Source organism: Schistocerca serialis, chromosome 3, assembly GCF_023864345.2.
Source record: "Schistocerca serialis cubense isolate TAMUIC-IGC-003099 chromosome 3, iqSchSeri2.2, whole genome shotgun sequence".
In the NCBI taxonomy this organism is placed as follows: Eukaryota; Metazoa; Arthropoda; class Insecta; order Orthoptera; family Acrididae; genus Schistocerca; species Schistocerca serialis.
The window spans coordinates 334,572,463-334,594,154 of NC_064640.1; positions in this window are offsets into that span (position 1 = coordinate 334,572,463).

The following is a 21,692-nucleotide window of genomic DNA, read 5'->3' on the forward strand; positions in this document are numbered from 1 at the left end:
CAGCGCCAGCATTCCTGGAATCGATAACATCAGCATCAGCATTCCCATAATTCCCCTCCCGCACCTCCCCCATGGAGAGTTGCACAATATATGTGCAACAACGTCATCCTGCTCTAAGCCAATTATTCAGGCGCCCCAGAGCACAGGAGGTCTAACGTTTTGGCCAATCGCATACAAGGTCAGCCCTCCATCATCCCTCTAGCAATTTTAATTTTCATAATTCAGTTGTGTGAACACCATCATTTTCCGGCGGTACTTTGTCCAGTTTAAAATATCGACAGTAGTAACAGCAGTCAGCTGGGAAGAAGTCTGACAGTATTTATCAATACGTTTTGTAAAAACAATATGGTTATTATTAGGAATATCCGTTAGTTTGCATATTCTCGTCACAGCACTCCAGTGCTACATGAGGGCAGCAGCTAACTTTATACTGCTTCCATGCAGGTGTTAGAGAACAACGGCATGTACATATTATGGAAACGCTGACCCAATGTGATTAATAACGGTATGACATTGTCTGTACACGGTATATATATACCGGTAATCAAAAAGTCAGTATAATTTTGAAAACCTAATAAACCACGGAATAATGTAGGTAGAGAGGTAAAAATTGACACACATGCTTGGAATGACATGGGATTTTATTAGAACAAAAAAAAAACTAAGTTCACATAAAGTCCGACAGATGGCGCTGAACAGCAAAACGTCAGAGACTGCGAATGACAAACGTGTATAAAAGGAGCAGTAATGAGAGAGAGAATCCCTTTAGGCACCCTCCCTCCCTTCTCTTCCCTTCCCTTCTCTTTCTCTTTTCTCCCATCCCCATCCCTCCACCCCTCTTCCCCCGGGCTTCCCCTCCCCCTTCCTCCATCCCCCTATCTCCCCTGCCCGTGGCATCTCTGCTCCCCCCTCTCGCTCTCCCACTCCCCTTCCTCCTCCTCCTCTCTTGGCAGGTCCCCGGACTCGCACACGCACAGTGAACATTCGCGCGCCGGAGGTCATCGCCATTAGTGTCTCGTGTGTGTGCTTTCGTTTGTTTTTAGTGTTTGGTCGCCGAAACGCCGCCACTGTTCACGTGTACCATCGCCATCATCCCTGTTTCGTGCGCCGTGTCAACTAGTGTCAGTGATGTTTTCTCGTCAGGCGTGAACGGCTTCGTGTTTTTTGTTTTTTGGTGTCTACATTGTTTTGCCTCTCTATTTCTTACTTATTGTAAATCTCAAGGCTGAAGAGCGGCTTACTCAGCTGCTGACAGCCCGCCTTGTGTAAGGTGATAAAATCACAATAAAGAAAAAAAAAAAAAGGAGAGAGAGAATCAGATGCACCAGCAGTCGCAGCATGTTGACGTTACCTGAAAAGGCGCTTTTAGTGAAACTGTATTGTCAGAATGGGGAATGTGCTAGTTCAGCGTTACGATCCTATCGCCATAGGAAGGGGATTCGAACGGGTAAAGGTCCGTTGAAAAATACAGCTGTGGCGAGAATGATTTCGAAGTACGAAGTCAAGGGTTGTTTAGACGATAGACCCCGTAGTGGCCGACCGAGCAGAAGGCGTAATGCTGCTGAGACAAATCAGGAAGAAATGGAGACTGCAGCGGGTTCGTCTATGCACGGGGAAGTCAGCACTCGTGCAGTCGCACGTCGCACTGGCATTCCATACTCTACCGTTTGGTTGGCACTTAGGCGTACCCTCTGATGCTATCCGTACAAAATCCATCGTCATCATGAACTGTTACCTGGCGATTTGGTGAAGTGGAGGGCATTTGTGATGTTGGCGTTTCAAAAGATGGCGGAAGATGACGATTGGTTGCGTAACGTGTTGTGGACGGACGAAGCTCATTTCACGCTCCGAGGGTCTGTAAACGCCCACAACTGCAGAATTTGGGTTACCGAAAGTCCTAGAACTGTCGTGGTAACTCCATTGCACGACGAGAAAGTCACGGTATGGGTTGGATTTACCACATGTACCGTTATCGGGCCTTTTTTCTTCGAGGAAATGCGTGATTCTGGTTTTGTAACTGCTTCCGTGACGGGTAGGAGGTACGCCGATATGTTACAGAATCGTATCATCCCCAGCCTGGCTAATAAACACCAGCTGGAACGTACAATGTTTATGCAGGATGGCGCTCCACCCCATATTGCTAGACGCGTGAAAAATCTCTTGCGCGTGTCGTTTGGTGATGATCGCGTGCTCAGCCGCCACTTTCGTCATACTTGGCCTCCCAGGTCCCCAGACCTCAGTCCATGCGATTATTGGCTTTGGTGTTATCTGAAGTCGCAAGTGTATCGTGATCGACCGAGATCTCTAGGGATGCTGAAAGACAACATCCTACACCAATGCCTCACCATAACTCTGGACATGCTTTACAGTGCTGTTCACAACATTACTCCTCGACTACAGCTATTGTTGAGGAATAATGGTGGACATATTGAGCATTTCCTGTAAAGAACATCATCTTTGCTTTGTCTTACTTTGTTATGTTAATAATTGTTATTCCAGAGTAGTGACTGTCGTACTGTGATGAGCCAGTTGCTAGGCTACCATTGACCAGACCTTTTCAATTGGAGAGATATCTGGAGAATGTGCTCGCCAGGGCTGCAATCGAACATTTTCTATATCCAGAAAGGCCCGTACAGGACCTGCAACTTGCGGGCGTGCATTATCCTGCTGAAATGTAGGGTTTTGCAGGGATCGAATGAAGGATAGAGCCACGGGTCGTAACACATCTGAAATGTAACGTCCACTGTTCAAAGTGCCGTCAATGCAAACAAGAGGTGACCGAGACGTGTAACCAATGGCACCTCATACCATCAGGCCGGGTGATACGCCAGTATGGCGATGACGAATACACGCTTCCAGTGTGCGTCCACCACGATGTCGCCAAACACGGATGCGACCATCATGGTGCTGTAAACAGAACCTGGATTCATCCGAAAAAATGACGTTTTAACATTCGTGCACCCAGGTTCGTCGTTGAGTACACCATCGCAGGCGCTCCTGTCTGTGATGCAGCGTCAAGGGTAGCCGCAGCCATGTTCTATGAGCTGATAGTCCATGCTGCTGCAAACGTTGTCGAACTGTTCGTGCTGATGGTTGTTGTCTTGAAAACGTCCCCATCTATTGACTCAGGGATCAAGACGTGGCTGCAGGATCCGTTACAGCCATGGGCATAGGATGCCTGTCATCTCGACTGCTAGTGATCCGATGCCGTTGAGATCCAGCACGGCGTTCGTATTACCCTCCTGAACCCACCGATTCCATATTCTGCTAACAGTCATTGGATCTTGATCAACGCGAGCAGCAATGTCGCGATACGATAAACCGCAATCGCGACAGGCTACAATCCGACCTTTATCAAAGTCGGAAACGTGATAGTACGCATTTCTCCTCCTTACACGAGGCATCACAACAACGTTTCACCAGGCACCGCCGGTCACCTGCTGTTTGTGTACTCATATCAGCACGTTGTAGGTGCCGCCACTGGCGCCAACCTTGAGTGAATGCTCTGAAAAGCTAATCATTTGCGTATCGCAGCATCTTCTTCCAGTCGGTTAAGTATCGCGTCTGTAGCACATCATCTTCGTGTTGTAGCAATTTTAATGGCCAGAAAGCAGACGGCAGTTATAGGAGTCGAGGGGCATGAAAGGGAAGCAGCGGTTGGGAAGGGAATGAGACAGGGTTGTAGCCTATCCCCGATGTTATTCTATCTGTATATTGAGCAAGCAGTAAAGGAAACAAAAGAAAAGTTCGGAGTAGGTATTAAAATCCATGGAGAAGAAATAAAAACTTTGAGGTTCGCCGATGACATTGTAATTCTGTCAGAGACAGCAAAGGACTTGCAAGAACTGCTGAACGGAATGTACAGTGTCTTGAAAACAGGGTATAAGATGAACATCAACAAAAGCAAAACGAGGATAATGTAATGTAGTCGAATTAAGTTGGGTGATGCTGAGGGAATTAGACTAGGAAATGAGACACTTAAAGTAGTAAAGGAGTTTTGCTATTTGGGGTGCAAAATAACTGATGATGAGCGAAGTAGAGAAGATATAAAATGTAGACTGGTAATGGCAAGGAAAGCGTTTCTGAAGAAGAAAAATTTGTTGACAGCGAGTATAGATTTAAATGTCAGGAAGTCGTTTCTGAAAGTATTTGTATGGAGTGTAGGCATGTATGGAAGTGAAACGTGGACGATAAATAGTTTAGACAAGAAGAGAATAGAAGCTTTCAAAATGTGGTGCTACAGAAGAATGCTGAATATTAGATAGGTAGATCACATAACTAATGAGGAGGCATTGAATAGAATTGGGTAGAAGGAAGTTTTGTGGCACAACTTGACTAGAAGAAGGGATCGGTTGGTAGGACATGTTCTGAGACATCGAGGGATCACCAATTTAGTAGTGGAGGGCAGCGTGGAGGGTAAAAATCGAAGAGGGAGACCAAGAGATGAATACACTAATCAGATTCAGAAGGATGTAGGCTGCAGTAGGTACTGGGAGATGAAGAAGCTTGCACAGGATAGAGTAGCATGGAGAGCTGCATCAAACCAGTCTCAGGACTGAAGACCACAACAACAACAGTGTAATTATTTATTTCATAGTGTTAAAATTCACACTGTTAGGTAAAATTTACACAAGCGTCAGTTTTATAATTTTTAAGTGCTTGAGCAAACCGCAGGCCTAATAAGGCCAGTCAATAAAAACCAAAAGAAAGGTCGAATGTGGGAAATTCGTGCAGTCACAAACTTTTGTGTAATAGTAAATTGGAGTGCCACGAACAACATACTACATATTCTGACCGGTGGGGGATGAGTGTGGGAGTCTGAAGGCCAGTTCTGTACATTTTTCTTGAATCAAGTGTTCAAGTGTGTATGAAATCTTATGGGACTTAACTGCTAAGTTCATCAGTCCCTAAGCTCAGACACTGCTTAACCTAAATTATCCTAAGGACAAACACACACACCCATGTCCGAGGGAGGACTCGAACCTCCGCCGGAACCAGCCGCAAGGTCCATGACTGCAGCGTCCTAGACCTCTCGGCTATAATTCCGCGCGGCTTTCTTGAATCGCTCGAAGACTTCGGCCTCCAGCGAAAACATATCCCACTACAAAATTTAGCTATATCAAATTTCCTACTAAAAGGTTCTGTTCGTTATTTCTATGACTAACAGTTTGCAAGTAGGGAGCGAGAGAATCTGAAAAATCGCGCGTGGTATTTGAAGGCCTGGAAAAAATTGCAGGTTGCATAAAACGACATCGTTAGGGGCAGCTGACTAACCTTGTACACACAATAAAAAAAGTTTTGAATCATCTCGCTTCCGACAGTTCCGGAACCTGTAAAGAAAATTGGAATGAGATCAACACAAACATCATACCGTGCTTTTTATTGCTCTTAAAAACCGCACATTGTATGTTGTACCACCATACAGCGAGACCTTCACAGGTGATAGTCCAGAGTGCTGACACACTAGTACCTCTAATACCCAGTAGCATGTCCTCTTGCATTGATGCATGCCTTTATTCGTCGTGGCATACTGTCCACAAGTTCATCAAGGCACTGCTGGTACATTGTCCCACTCCTCAACGGCGATTCGGCGTAGATCCCTCAGAGTTGTTGGTGGGTCACGTCGTCCATAAACAGCCCTTTTCAATCTGTCCCAGGCATGTTCGATAGGGTTCATGCTGGAGAACATGCTGGTTATTCTAGTTGAGCAATGTTGTTATCCTAAAGAAAGTCATTCACAAGATGTGCACTGTGGGGACGCGAATACTCGACAGTTGCTGTCTCTCTGTATCTCCTCCATGTCCGAACAACATCTCTTTGGTTCACTCGGAGACGCCTGGACACTTCCCTTATTGAAAGCCCTTCCTGGCACACAGTAACAATTCGGACGCGATCGAACCGCGGTATCGACTGTCTAGACATGGTTGAACTGCAGACAAGAGCCGTGTACCTCCTTCCTGGAGGAATGACTGGAACTGTGAAACCTTCCCGTGTCCTCTATATCTCTTTTGTGACGCAACCTTCCCTTTTACAATATACCTATGAAACCTTCCCTTTGGATTTCTACCTCTTGCTTAATAATAACAAATGAATCCTTCCCTTTGAAATTAATTCTCTTTCCCAATCTTCGCATACAAATTTAAATACTGCTTATTAAAAGTTATTTTCTGATTATTTCGACGAAACATAGAATGTGTCGTCATCGTGGCCCTCAGTCGTTACCTGCAATAACCCAAAACTTTTCCTTACCTTTTCTACTGTTACTGGATCGCCATCTGACTGCTACATCAAACTGCGACATGAATATACTTACTCTGTTTTACTATACTCTATTAGCTGCTGGTGGGCTTTCATAATAAGTGGCTGTATTTATTACCAAAGCTGACGTTATTCTTTAATAGCAAAGCTGACGTTAATCTTTAATTAATTTGACTGAAGTTACATAATTCATAGTTAAACTTTTTTTTGACAACAATAAAATTTTGCAAAGTTTTACGTTGATGGTTTTTGGGATGGATTATAATCATAAATGCAATATTGCTGGCAAAAATTAATTATATTCTGAATGAAATGATTTTACAGACGTTCAAATGGGACTTACTTTTTACAATAATCTTACAACTAGCATTGCGCAAACATACCTTCAGTAGTCTTGAGCTTCTCAAAAAAATAATTCAATAATATTAGTTCCTCTTATGATAATAGTTAGCTGAAGTCTGTGTACATCCGTTTATAATCTCTTATAAATCATAGCTGATGGCTGGCAGGCACACCGCTCCGCTCTACCTCTTGCTTCAGACCTGATACCGGCTCGCTTCACTTCTCGCATACTACTGACTTCCTACAAACGCTAAAGTATGGTCACTCCTGCCAACAATGCTTTCTGGTGCCGACAGTCCCTGCTACCATTACAAAATGTATCAATGCACGGTCTTTCCCGCTCTTTAAAGTGTATCTATACGCAGTCTCTCCTGCCCATTTTAAAATTATATCAATATGCTGTCTCTCTTGCCAACAGTACTTTGGTGCAGATATTCCCTGCTACCACAATTATATCCAACATGACAAATATTAATTATTCCTACTTAATCCTATTAATAAAATATAAACATGTTTCATAAATTGAGGTTTGACAATAGACAATAGAAATATACATGTCTTACATAACCCTCCACTGGGTTACTTAATATTTTCCTACGTCGTTAAGTCATTTGGACTTGACGTAAGGAGAAAATTTGATTATAGAAATATGTGTAGTAATATGTATTCAATGATAGAATATTTCTTTCAACAAAGCACATATATATACTGTCATAAGCATTTGCTTTCCTAAATCTAACAAAGAGAATATTCAAAAGAGTATACATCAAAATATGCAAATAATATGCACATAGTAAAAGTTATTTATATCTCTAACAGTAATAGATGGTAAAAAATTAGAACATAGTTTATGTTTCATTATAAAAAAATTTCTCTGGTAAAATTGGCATCTATTAGTACCATATTCAAGGAAGGGAAAAAATGAATTGGATAGCATGGTAAAAAGCACTGGCAACTGTTTGTGAATGCACTCAAAAGTCCGTTTCTTTCCCTCACATAGCATATCACCAGGTTTCGCCATGTGATTCCGTCGTCTCTTTGATGGATAGTTTTAGTGTAACCAAACACTAAGTTAACTGTCGAATTGCCTGAGTTGCCACAGCTGCATCAGGTACCAGTTCCAAATCCAATTTTCCATTAGTAGTGATGGTGTGCATCTTGGTATGCAAGCAGATATTGACGTACATCATGACTGTGGTGTGCATCTTGGTATGCTGACACCTCATTGGAAACATCGTAGATTGAAGTAATGTGGTTCACTATTCACTTTGTGTGTGCTCTATAACCATGGGATGCACAGGGATTAAGGTACAGGTATAATCACTTTGTCAAAAGGTTCACGGATATGGTTGATACCGTTATTACCACATTTTACATCACCTATTTCCTCTGTGCTCATAAAAATTATTTATTTTGCGTTTAAAAGGAAAAAAACGTGTCACCTTGTACGACTTTAGAAAAAGTTTATTGTTTCGAACAATTACATAAAAAACACATTTTCCATCTGTAGTGAATTCAGCCTGCAGTACATATGACATTACGTGACAGTCAATAACATAAACAAATATTCCTGTAAGTGGAATTTAGTTGTACATTTAGGCATCAACATTTTAAATAAAATAGACAAGTACCTTTATACAAACTATGTCACTTTCTGTGACTTTAGCAGATACATTTCCTCCAAATATATCATAATCTGGTGCACATATAATAAATTCCATAAAGACACTGTTATATTGCTTCACAGGTTGTGAATTCACAGTTTTTGAAATATGAAAGAACATTTTGACAAACTATGTCACTTTATGTGACTTCAGTATGTTCGGTAATGTGGTCGTCAGTTACGATTCATATTGTCAGTCTACTATATATTATGTTTGAGTAGTGTAGCACACATCGTCATTGTTATTTAAGAGAAAACATTTCTATTTTACTCAGAGTGCGAATCGGTGTGCTGACATTTGGAGTGATATGTTTTTCCTATGTATGTATCTGATGTAAAAGATATCATGTTCAATGGAGAAAAATTTTTTTTGAATAGCGAAGTACATATAGTATGCAGTTTAATGTGGTTTCTCCATGCATAGAGCTGCGCTGCGCTGTGTCACCTGTTATCAAAATAAAGCATTACTAAATTATATTCCTTACATACTAACATCTTCATGCCCCTCTCTCCTTTCTACCTCGTGTCATCTCTCTTCATAGCCTATAATAAAATATTCATTGTTAATAATCATCAGTGCACGGCATGACTTCAATATCTCTCTGTATTACCTATAATAAAATATTCAAGGTTAATAATCGTCAGCGCACGGCATGACTTCAACATCCCTCTGCTTCTGGAAAATCGTGTCAGCTCTCGGCATGACCCGTAAAGCATTTATCAACATTTCTCGATATTCAATACCTACATTATAATTAAAACTACCTTTATTATGGTGAACTATGACAACAAAGCTGCATGCACGGGTTAAAAAATAGATCTAATTGCTACTACTGTATAAAAATCATTTGTACATGTTATACATTTACATTTGAAGTAGTGTTGTTAATTACTTCACTTACCTAACGTAAAGTGAAATAAATGCCCTGCAAGAACGCTTCTCAAGACTGCTATTAATGTTCAGTGTATTTGTTTGCGGTCGAATCGAGGTGACCTGTTGTGCACATAAATAACCCATTAGTAGCTCACTCTGTTCGGGCTTGCTGGAATGTGTCAAAAAGCTCATTGTCATAGTCTGTCTATATGTATCCCTGTAAGAAGGTTTTTCTATTTTAAGAATTTCTTTATGTTTGACATATGATGGTTTCCTCTCAATTTTTTTGTCTGATTGTCTCAACTTGTACTACATTAGCGTGCGGAATATTTCGAATTTTGTACGGTCCTGCATATAGAAGATCAAATTTTTTGCATCGGTTCTTCCATTTACGTGACAGGTAATGGGTACGGACTAATACCTTATCGCCAATTTCGTAATTGCGTACTATACTTACCTGCTTCTGCTGTCTCTTCCGACGATCTGCAGCTCGTTTAATGTTCGCTAATGCCATGTCTATTATCTCACAAGGACGAAGTCTACGCTTCTTTGGAAAAGTAATCATTTCAGTAAGTTTATTCAGTGGGTCTTTATTCGTCAGTATTACAGTTGGTGAGAGCATCGTTGACTCATTTGGTAGTGCATTTATTACTTCCTGAAACTGTGAAATGTATTCTTCCCATGTTGTATGCTTTCTGTGGCAATAAATTCTACATAGTTTCCCGATCTCTTTCACTATTCTTTCTGATGGGTTAGAAGAACTGTGATATCTTGATATGTAAATTGGTGTTATGTTCTTACTCTCTAACATTTGTATCTATATGTCTGACCTAAACTGCGGTCCGTTATCTGAAATAACCTTCTGTACATGTCCTACTATTGATAGAAAATCTCTTACAAATGCTCTTGACACTGATCTAGCTGTTGCTTTCCTTAGTAGAGAAAGTGTTACAAATTTGGATGTCAGTTTTACGGCTACTAGAATGTAACTATAATCTTTACTTCTTCTGGGGATTTGACCGAAAAGATCTACTGCTGCCATGTGTCTTAACTTAACTGGTGTGATGGGATACAGTGGTGGATTATGTGATACTGTTGATGATTTAGCTTTCTGACTTATCTTGCAGGACGCTATAACTTTGCGAATGTGTTTTTCCATATTGTTGAAGTGGCAATTTTGTCGAATAATTAGAAAGCATTTCCTAGACCTGTAATGTGCATAGCTTAGGTGCGTATACGATATCAATTTGCTTGTGATCCCTTCTGGAATCCATAAAAGCAAATTGTTGCCGTCTGGGTATGAGCAAATAAACATCATATTTTAATGTACAGTGTAATTATTACTGATTTTGGCGTTGCTCTTGTCTCGCCGAAGCGTTACAATCTCTTTTAGTGTTTCATCTTTTTGCTGTTCTCTCTCTATGTCCTGTAATGTTGATGATATAAAGTTTTCGAAAGCTACTTATTTGATATACATAATACTATGGTTGTTGTGGCAGAGGGTATTTTCTTCGTCTAGTCGTTTATGGTGGATAGATCTCGATAGTTCGTCGGCAACAGTATTCTGCGTGCCTGGAATGTGTACAGTAGTAAAGTCGAACTCTTGTAGATATAATTTCCAACTGCTTAATCTATCATGCATAAGTTTTACTGATAATAAAAACTGGATTGCTTGGTGATCGGTATATACTGTGGTGTGTCTTCCATGTAGATAATGACGGAATCTCTTAAGTGCCCATAGTCCAATAATTGCGCTCTGCTGGAGAAAGTATCCTGCTTGCAAACACAATATGTTTAACGATTGTTTTACCTTCCTCCTCTACTTCCTGGAAAATATGTACTCCTAGTGTTGTAGTTGAACTATCTGTTGCAATGGAAAAGTTTTGTGTTGGGTCAGGATGTGATAACAAAGGTGGCCTTAGTAACGCTTCTTTCAAATTCTCGAATTCAGCTTCAGCGTCTTCATTCTATGACGAGAATACGTTTTTACTTGTGAGCTGGTATACCAAGGGCGTGTCTAATGTTTTATAATGAATGAATTTTCTAAAATAATTAATAAGGCCTAAAAAGCTCCAAAGTTCCTTCTTATTTGTTGGCACGTCGATATCTTTCAATGCTGGCAATTTGTTGGAGTCTGGTGCAATACCTGTTTGTGGAATGATATGACCTAGAAATTTTATTGAGGCTTTCCAAATTCAGATTTACGGAGGGTTATAGTTACACCGTTCTGCTCGAATGTATATAGTAATTGTTGAAGGGTGTGGTTGTGCTGTTCCAAGTTTTCTCTTGCGATTAGAATGGCAGCTACATATGTAGTAATTTTGTTTTTTAGATCCTGTGGGAGAATTTTATTCATGCCTCGTATAAAGGCTGCAGACGAAATCGTTAGTCCAAACGGAGGTTTACAAAATTGGTAACATTCAGCAAAGCAAAGGAATGCCGTATACTTTCAGCAATTTGGATGCAATTGGATTTGCCAAAATCCTGATTTGAGATCGAGGGTGGTATATATAGAGGTGCCACAAAACTTTTGCAGTATCTCTTCTAACGTCTGTGGTCGGTCAGTTTCTGTAATGATTATTTTATTAACCTGACGTGAATCTAAAACTAAACTGAGTAATCCATCCTTCTTTTCAACGATGTGTAATGGATTTATATATTGGCTTGCTGCTGGTTTAATTATACCCTGATCAATGATTACTCGTAACTCTTTCTTAACTGCTTCTGTGTGTATATGCGGGATTGGATAGTGCTTTGCTTTGAAAGTCTCGTGTGGTTTCACCTGAAATTCGTACATAAATCCTGTCATCGTTCCTGGAACATTGTTAAAAACTGTTTTATGTTGCACAAGAATATTTTCTAATTCTGTGCGGTCTGTGTCGTCTTTTGCTATACTGTCTCCAACCATGCGCGTAATTGTCTCTAATACATTATACTACTGTTCCTCTGCCATGTCGTTATTATGTATATTCGTGTATAGTGTGAGATAACAATCGTTATCTTTAGAATCTGGAATAATCTCGATCCTGTGCATATTTTGTTCTTCTGAGGATACTGTGTTTTGAAATCTCACTACCAGTTCACTGTCTTCTTCTGTAATGATAGGTATGACGATTTTAAGTCAATCTTTGCGTCGTACTGTACGAGAAAATTGGTTCCTAATATTATATCAGTTGTTAAATGTGGAACTATCCAACAATTGCTGTTGAAAGTTTGCCCTGCAAAAACAAACGTTAATTGTGTCTGTCTTTTCACTTCAATGCTTTTTCCTGGAAATGCTCCCTTAACTTTAGTTTTGTTTAACGGGAATACTGGGTAATCATTATTGCTATTGCATCTGTTAAATGCGTCTTCGTTAATTACGCACATTGGTGAACCTGAATCAATTATTGCTAAAATATTTTGTGACTTTAAATTTATCTGGATTATTGGGTGGCATATTGTTTTCTGCATGATCGGTTTTTCGTGTAACAATGTGTCTCGCACGTCGTCGAATGTAATGGCATTCTCTATCGTTATGTTTTCTCTGTCGTTATCCATAGTGTCGTCATTTAGAGATTCATCACTGGCTATCTCTAGTCATAAATGTTCTGGCATATCATTTTCTGTCGGGGAGTGTTGTGTGTTTTCTATGAACTGTACTGTTCTACCGTTTTCATTATTAGCGGAAGGTGGCGGATGAAATCTTGTGTCTGGTACTTTCATTTGATGACTTGGTTGTTGTGCACTGTTTGAATTTCTATGAAAATTATCATTGTAGAATGTCCATAGCGGTCAGTGTTCGTTTTCTCTCCTTCTGTCGTTATAGCTGTGGTTATACGCTGAGGCAAGCGTGTTTTTCTGAAAAGGCTGGCTTTGTTCGTTTTGTGTATTTTGCGGCTGACCCGTGTAATGGCTTGCACCTGACGCATTTTCTGGTCAATGAGTCATGTGAAAGTTTGACGGGTTTGGCATTTCCTGTCGTATATGTGTCATTTTATTTGGATGGCTTTGTTGCTGTCTTGAATTGTAGTGTACATTATTATTATACTGCTGTTCATTAAATCCCTGTGTGTATTCTCGATTAAAATGTTCATTTCCGCTGCGAAGCGTTTATTATGATTGTTATTGCCAAATCGTGTTTGCTCAAAATTAGCATTGTTTGTCTGGTTTGCGTTATGTCGTGAAAAGTTCTTATTAAGAAACGCTTAATCTGCCTGGTGTACCTCTAGCAATTGCAGGATGTATCTAAATGCGTACATGTTGTCCTTTGGCTGGCATGTTAATAATGACACTTTTAATGCTCTGGGGAGTTTTGAAATACACAGCTGTATTAATGCGGATTGGCTGTATGGCTCATTGAGGTATTGGTTTTGTTCAATCATATACTCGAAAAATTGTGTGATTGTTGGGGAAGTCGAATTCTCGGAATTTGGCTGACTAATTAGCCGATCTTTAATGCTATTCTGTGAGGTATCTGACCAATATGCTGCTAGAAATGCTTCCTGGAATGCTTCTACTGAAAAACACTGTCTAGCCAATTGGTCGCATTCTTCTCGCTGGTTCCCATTGAAGAAAACTAATAATAAATTCTAGCTTATGTTGAACTGACCATGACGGTGGGAGTGCCGCATTGAATTGTTGGATCCAGTCCAGTGGATGTATTTGTGTCCTGTCGTTTTTAAATGTTTTAAACTTTCTCACTGACAGGAAGTGCTTGTGGTCGAAACCATCATGCCTTTGTGTGTAATTATTTTCGTAATGTTGTGCATATGAATTTATGTGTCTTTCTGCCTGATTAAGATCTCTTACTCTCTGAAGTCTACCGACATTATATGTGCTGTGCATCTGAGGCATGTTGTAATGGTGTGTGTTCTGTTGGAATTGATTGTTTGCAGTTGTTTCTTGTGTGTCAGCTATCCCTTGCTGTAAAGAATTGATTTTCTGATGTAACCAATTATTACGTAATTCTAGGTCTGCGATTGTTTGTTGCACATTTGTAATTTGTGTATCTTTACTATTAGAAATCTGTTGAACTGAGACTGGTGTAGTGTCATCTGATTTATTGTCATTGTTAGTATCTAACAGGTCTATTCCTGTAGTGAGTTCGTTGATCTTTTCTGTCAGTTCGTTTCGTATTTTACGATTAGTTTTGGTTACTTTCTTAAAATGTGTTTTCAAATTTTCTAGGTCTTGATTGATTTCTATGTGTTCTATTTTGTCAGTTAGTGTCTGGATTTCTTTTGTTAACGTATCCCTAAAATTCTGGATTTCAATGTCTGTAGAAATTTTCGCCTCAATTGTGTGTGATTGTATTTCCGTGAGCCTCTCTTGTATTTGAATATTTGTCTCCTTAACCGTTTCTATTTCTTCCGAAATCGAGTGTAGGTAATTGACTACGTAAGTTTTGCTCTGAGTAAACACATTCTTTTTGTCGTCCTGTCGCTGTTTATTAATTGTTTGTAATAGTTCTTTTCATTCTTTATCCAGCGATCACAACAGTTTGCCATGACGTTGTAAACAGTTTTCTGTGTGATTGTTAAAACGTTCATCAATGTGAGTGTTTTGTTTAGAAAAGTTCTCTGCCATTGTTTCTCGTATGCTAACCGCGAATGCTTCTTGTTTATCTGTTATTTCTTGAACCTTAGCGTGTAATTCTTGGTTTGTTGTGAACATTTTTCAGCGACTGCTTGAATTTCAACCTTGATTTCGTTTTTTAGGTCTGCTGATCCTTGTGCCCTTCTGTTAAAATTTTGATTCATGTCTTGTCTCATTTAAAGCAAAAATGCCATTATTGGATCCGTTTCGGATTGACTTCTGTGTGTATTTGTATTCATTGTTAAAGGTTGTACATCTGTGTTCATTTGAAAACCCGCAGATTATTCTAATCGTGTCACCTCTTCCGTGGTTTCGGAATTTTCGTCAATAAAACTGTGGTATCTGCTATGCAGATTGTTTAGCTGTGTACCGTTTGAATCTGTTTCGGCACGTAATGAAATCACACTGTTTGACTGCATTATAGTGGTTTCGTTACTGAAACTATTATGTCTGCTACGGGTAAGTTGTGGTTGTGTAGCGTCTGTTGTATTTAAAAACAAATTGTTTTTGCACTAATGTCTCATTATAAGTTGGCATTTCTGAAGCTGATTGTTCGTCAAAACATTCCATATTATTACTGCTCTCGAATGTCTGTTCACCTAACGCTTCACAATCGGGTTTTTCACACGTATTATTTGTGTCTATTCCTGAAAAGAATTTCTCGTCAGTATTTTCTACACTTTTATCGCTTTGAGAACGAGTAATTATTCTGAGGGACATTGTCTATAATTAACACACGCAACAAAATATATCACTGTTCAAAGAGGATTCAACACTGAACAAACACTTTTCAGCGAAGAATCAATAGAGCAAACAGAATAGGCGATGGGCTGTGAATTAAAGGTGTACAGTTTAGTATAAGCGTTGCGCAACTTAACTCTAGCTTATTCATACATTTGTCAGAGTCAGTATATTCATTTTCACAGTAGATTCACTAATGAGTCTTACTGGTTGGATGTTGCCAAGTGAAACCTTCCCGACTCCTCTATATCTCTTTTGTTACGCAACCTTCCCTTTTACAATATACCTACGAAACTTTCCCTTTGGATTTCTACCTCTCGCTTAATAAAAACCTATGAAACCTTCCCTTTGAAATTAATTCTCTTTCCCAATCTTCGCATACAAATTTAAATACAGCTTATTAAAAGTTATTTTCTGATTATATCGACGAAACATAGAATGTGTCGTCGTCGTGGCCCTCAGTCGTTACCCGCAATAACCCGAAACTGTTCCTTACCTTTTTCTACTGTCACTGGATCGCCATCTGACTGCTACATCAAACTGCGACATGAATATACTTACTCTGTTTTACTATACTCTATTAGCTGCTGGTGGGCTTTCATAATAAGTGGCTGTATTTATTACCAAAGCTGACGTTATTCTTTAATAGCAAAGCTGACGTTATTCTTTAATTAATTTGACTGAAGTTACATAATTCATAGTTAAACTTTTTTATTGACAACAATAAAATTTTGCAAAGTTTTACGTTGATGGTTTTTGGGATGGATTATAATCATAAATGCAATATTGCTGGCAAAAATTAATTATATTCTGAATGAAATGTTTTTACAAACGTTCAAATGGGACTTACTTTTTACAATAATCTTACAACTAGCATTGCGCAAACATACCTTCAGTAGTCTTGAGCTTCTCAAAAAAATAATTCAATAATATTAGTTCCACTTATGATAATAGTTAGCTGAAGTCTGTGTACATCCGTTTTTAATCTCTTATAAATCATAGCTGATGGCTGGCAGGCACACCGCTCCGCTCAACATCTCGCTTCAGACCTGCTACCGGCTCGCTTCACTTCTCGCGTACTACTGACTTCCTGCGAACGCTAAAGTACGGTCTCTCCTGCCAACAACGCTTTCTGGTGCAGACAATCCCTGCTACCATTACAAAAGGTATCAATGCGCGGTGTTTCCCGCTCTTTAAAGTGTATCTATACGCGGTCTCTCCCGCCCTTTTTAAAATTATATCAATGTGCTATCTCTCTTGCCAACAGTACTTTGGTGCAGATATTCTCTGCTACCACAATTATTTCCAACACGACAAATATTAATTATTCCTACTTAATCCTATTAATAAAATACAAACATCTCTCATTAATTGTGGTTTGACGATAGACAATAGAAATATACACGTCTTACAACTGATCGGCTGTCGGACCCCCTCCGTGTAATAGGCGCTGCTGATGCATGGTTGTTTACATCTTTGTGCAGGTTTAGTGACATCTCAGAACAATCAAATGGACTGTGTCTGTGATGCAATATCCACATTCAAACGTCTATCTTCAAGAGTTCTGGGAACCGAGGTGATGCAAAACTTTTTTTGATGTGTGTGTAATACACAGCTCTCGGTCAAGTGACGAGCGTAAACGCAGTCCCGGTGCGATAATGCGTGCAGTCTTAGTACGTGAGGCAATTACGCCATTCCTAGAAAAATTTATCAGCTGACCCGGATAAACTCCCAGAACTTGAATAGTACCAAAATACTTCAGACAGGAGATACCAGCCTTGCCTTGTTCCACGAGGCAAGGAAAAAAACGTTACCACCAACATACTACAATAATTTCTGTAGCAACATGATTACATTACGTTAAGTTCCAAATTCCTACGACTGAACCGGATACATACAACGCTTCAGGTCCCCACTTAAATCCCAGCTATAATGTTGCAACGTTATCAGAAACGTGAACAGAGAAAACTGTCATTATGAGTTCAAAGCAAGAAAGATCCAAATGTCACAGGAAATGTCACATCAGATCTCACGGGAACAAGATCAAAGTGTCACAGGAAGTCAATCACATCAGATCTCATTGGAACGATCTAGTTTATTTATTTACTGGCTTTTGGGACGTTCCCATACAGCCATCGCAATACTGGAAAGTCAGTTATAACGATACAAAAGTGAGGACAATGGAACACCCAATCCCCGAGTGGGAAAAATCGCCGACCCGGACACTGATCAACCCAGGGCCCCTACTGTTAACAATCCGCCATGCTGACCGTGCAGCTGCCAAGGCGGATAAGGCAATATAGTTCATTCTTCTTTTACAGAGCTTATTTTCGCGAAGTGCTGCCTTCAAGGAACACCAGCTTGTTATACATACCCACTTTTCACGTCTCTACTTAGAACTACAGAATCACCGAGTAGCCATCACCACTGGCAGCTATCGCCATAATGTGTTGCACATCTCCACTTACACAATGACTCCAGAAGTCGGAAAGTGACAGCGAATATCCACGCCCAATCACAGGGACTGAATTAATTCCTACAGTCTTTCCGTACAAAGAGAGAGAGAGAGAGAGAGAGAGAGAGAGAGAGAGAGAGAGAGAGAAAGAGATAAAGGAGAGAGGGAGGGCGCCAGCGTGCAACAGAGAGAAGACAAAAAATGGCTCTGAGCACTATGGCACTTAACTTCTGAGGTCATTAGTCCCCTAGAACTTGGAACTACCTAAACCTAACTAACCTAAGGACGTCACACACATCCATGCCCGAGGCAGGATTGGAACCTGCGACCGTAGCGGTTGTGCGGTTCCAGACTGTAGCGCCTAGCACCGCTCGGCCACTCCGACCGGAACAGAGATATGAGTAGAACTGCAAAACAAAAGATTGACAAGCAAGAAAATTAGATCTTATAGAACTGTATGTCACAGTTCCTTTTATCTTAGAGGAGAAAGTAATAACTCAAAAATGTTTTCACAACGAAGAATTGGTAGTGGCACAGGGTATTTAACGAAATCTGTTTCATATTTACTGTTAGGATTGATAGAGGAGGGAAGTAAAAAGTGTTGAGGTAGAGGAGAGGGAGACATTAAGAGAAAAAACTGTACTTTCAACGAGAACTGCTTTATTTGTTTATTAATTTTGGGAGGACGAAGCGACAGGGAAGTGGGACGAGAGTGAAAGAAATGATAATTAAATCAAGACATTAAGTTTTCTACAGGCGTTGATACACGTCAACGGGGACAGTAAAAAATGTGTGCCCCGACGAGGACTCGAAACTAGGATCTCCTGCTTACATGGAAACGGTTTCTTTTTTTTTTTTTTTTCGATGTAGTTCGTTGCGTTTCGTCTGGGCGGACGTTGCAACACATCCGTTCACGTTGATCGTTGATTCCTTCACTCAGTTTTTTCATTGCAGGTAGCACGCAGCCCTCTGACCGAACATGCTGAGCTACCGTGCCGGCTATCTGATATACTAAGTGCACAGAGGATAGAGCTACTGCAGGGACTTATCCCTTGCACGCACCCCGTTAGACCCACATTCCTAACTTAGGCAATGCCTGTGCATCCGCACAGAAGAAGAAGGTCAATGGCCCGTTAGCCTTAACTATATGAAGATGGTATCCGTTCTTTCGGACATGTCCGAAAGAACAGATACCATCTTCATACAAAGAGTGAAGGAGGTGGGAGCGGAAGTTAATGGTGAATAAATGTTAAGGGAAATGTTACTCTTATTTTTGGGAAGATGAAAGAGGTAGCAACAGACAGGAAGAGAGAGGGGAATTATAGATTACGAAAAATAGCCTTAAGAAGTTAGTCTTAATTTATTACTTTTCAAGTGTGCAGACAGAGAGCAAATAAAACAGAAATGTAGTATTTAAAATAGATATTTCAAAAAAAGTTGCTTTAATCGAAAATGTAACTTAAAGGAAACTATCTCATATTCTACTATCTCGAGCTCTATACTGTAGCCAAGTGATCTTCCACTGGCTCTTACTGAAATACAATGTTGCGTTTCGGCTAGAATACTCTCCCTATATCAATGAGCAGTAGTATGCGTATATATAGTTAAGTGGCTCGGTGTAAGTTGTTATACTAAGGATATAGACAAGTGATATGTGTATATATACGTGGAGGTGCTGTATAAGGAGGATCGAATTGGGAACCTTATGATTACTTTGCTACGTCATCTCGACGAGTTCGTCACACGCACAAGCAAGTGATGGTGGCGAAATATTATACGCATTTCACTCTCACCCTCTCTCTCTCTCTCTCTCTCTCTCTATCTATCTATCTCTCTGGTGATATGCGCAAACTGACAGAAGGAAAGCGTCTGTACAGCAGCGACGAATTACTTCTTCCAAACATACTTCCTGATAACTTACAGGGGTCGGATCCTTGCCATCTAGCTGAATGACCCGAGTCTGGGAAACATTTATTTACGGTCACACACTGGCAACTATGGTTGGCATCGGCTCCACCTTCCCACCGGTTTCTGCTGCTCTAAGTAAAGCCGTTTTGTTCGTAAACCAAGGTTAATGTATGCACTTTAGAGCCCATGCCTATTCGACAGTTTTTCTTTTTTTGTCCCATATTACCACCTCTCAAAATTTCGAAAACAAAGAGCTTGAAGTATCTGTTGCGTATAAGCTATTAATTGTGATACATCCTGTATACACAAATGTGCATCTCATTCCCTAACGACATAACATAATGACGATATATCATACAGGCTGCGTACATATAACATTTATCGAATTTCTTTGTAAAAAATCCTCTAAAGTGCTCTGATGGGTGGATTCTGATCGGTTGCACACTGCATGTCGTCTGGTGCGTGCTCTGACAAGACGAGAAACTAATGACATCATTTCAGTTGTGTCCTATCAGAAGGTCGAGGCAGACGTTAAAGCGGCAGAACAACACCAAACGCTGCGGTTGGGACAGGTGCGGCAACAAGCGACTGCGATAGTTGTTGTTGTTTTTTGGGGGGAAGAGACCAGACAGCAAGGTCATCGGCCTCATCGGATTAGGGAAGGACGGGGAAGGAAGTCGGCCGTACCCTTTCAAAGGAACCGTCCCGGCATTTGCCTGGAGTGATTTAGGGAAATCACGGAAAACCTAAATCAGGATGGCCGGACGCGGCGGTGAACCGTCGTCCTACCGAATGCGAGTCCAGTGAACTGCGATAGTGACTGCGTAGCGTGGTACCAGTTGAGTGTGGACGGTTGTGTGTAGGTCTCCACCAACTTGAATTTACTTGAAATGAAGTGGTAGTCTATCCTATTCCCATCCTACACTTAAGGGGTAATTGATTTCTTCTCAGTGTTGATTTGGGATTTTTTCTCTGTAGTTTACTTAAGACAGCACTAGGGCAGTCTTATAGGGGCGTCACACACTGGTTATATATACTTCGAACGTATGTGTTGCAGTGTGTTATTTTTTAACGTGGGATTGGCATGTATTTGTTACAGCAGTTTTTGAAGAATATCCCATGTAATATTTAGCACCAATTTCCAGCATTCTACATCCATACTCGTCAAGAATACTAAAGAATACAAGGGAGTCTCGCAGTACAAAACATAGCTTACAGACGAAGAAGCGTTCTTGGGCGGTTCCTCCACGCCAACTTTAAAAAGTCGATACACACACAAAACAATTTTTTGGATGTGTTTGCTCATATAAATAGTTTGTCACTTACTCAGAACAGATATCTGTGGAGTTCTTACAGAAAAATACCTAATACTTCGCTGCTAATTGTGTTAATTAAGGTACGAAACTTGAATGTGACCGTTTTTCGCCATTAAGAATAGTAATAATGGCTAACATTTTGAAGTAGATTTGCCCCCATTCCACACAATTCTCCCTGGAATGGATGGGCTAGTATTTCCCGTCTTCCTGTAAACTTTAAATGAGTATGTGCCGACGATCTGAAGTTAAGAGAGCGATGGCATTGGCATTGGATACATGGTATCCGAGACAGATCTCATATTACTGCCCATCTACAATTTCATATTTCATCGGATCGACAAATTGGAGACATAATACGTTTGCAATCACCGTTTCGGTATTAATGCTTCAGTGAGTTTCTCAGTACAGGCTGAGTCTTGCAAAAATAATTAGTTCACAAGTTCAGACCTGCTTTTGTCTAATAAACGTGTGTGTCGTACTATGCCAAACAAATACCACACTCTCACATGCAAACGGCACCTGCTCATTCTGGCTTTTGCGATCGCTAACGCATAGTAT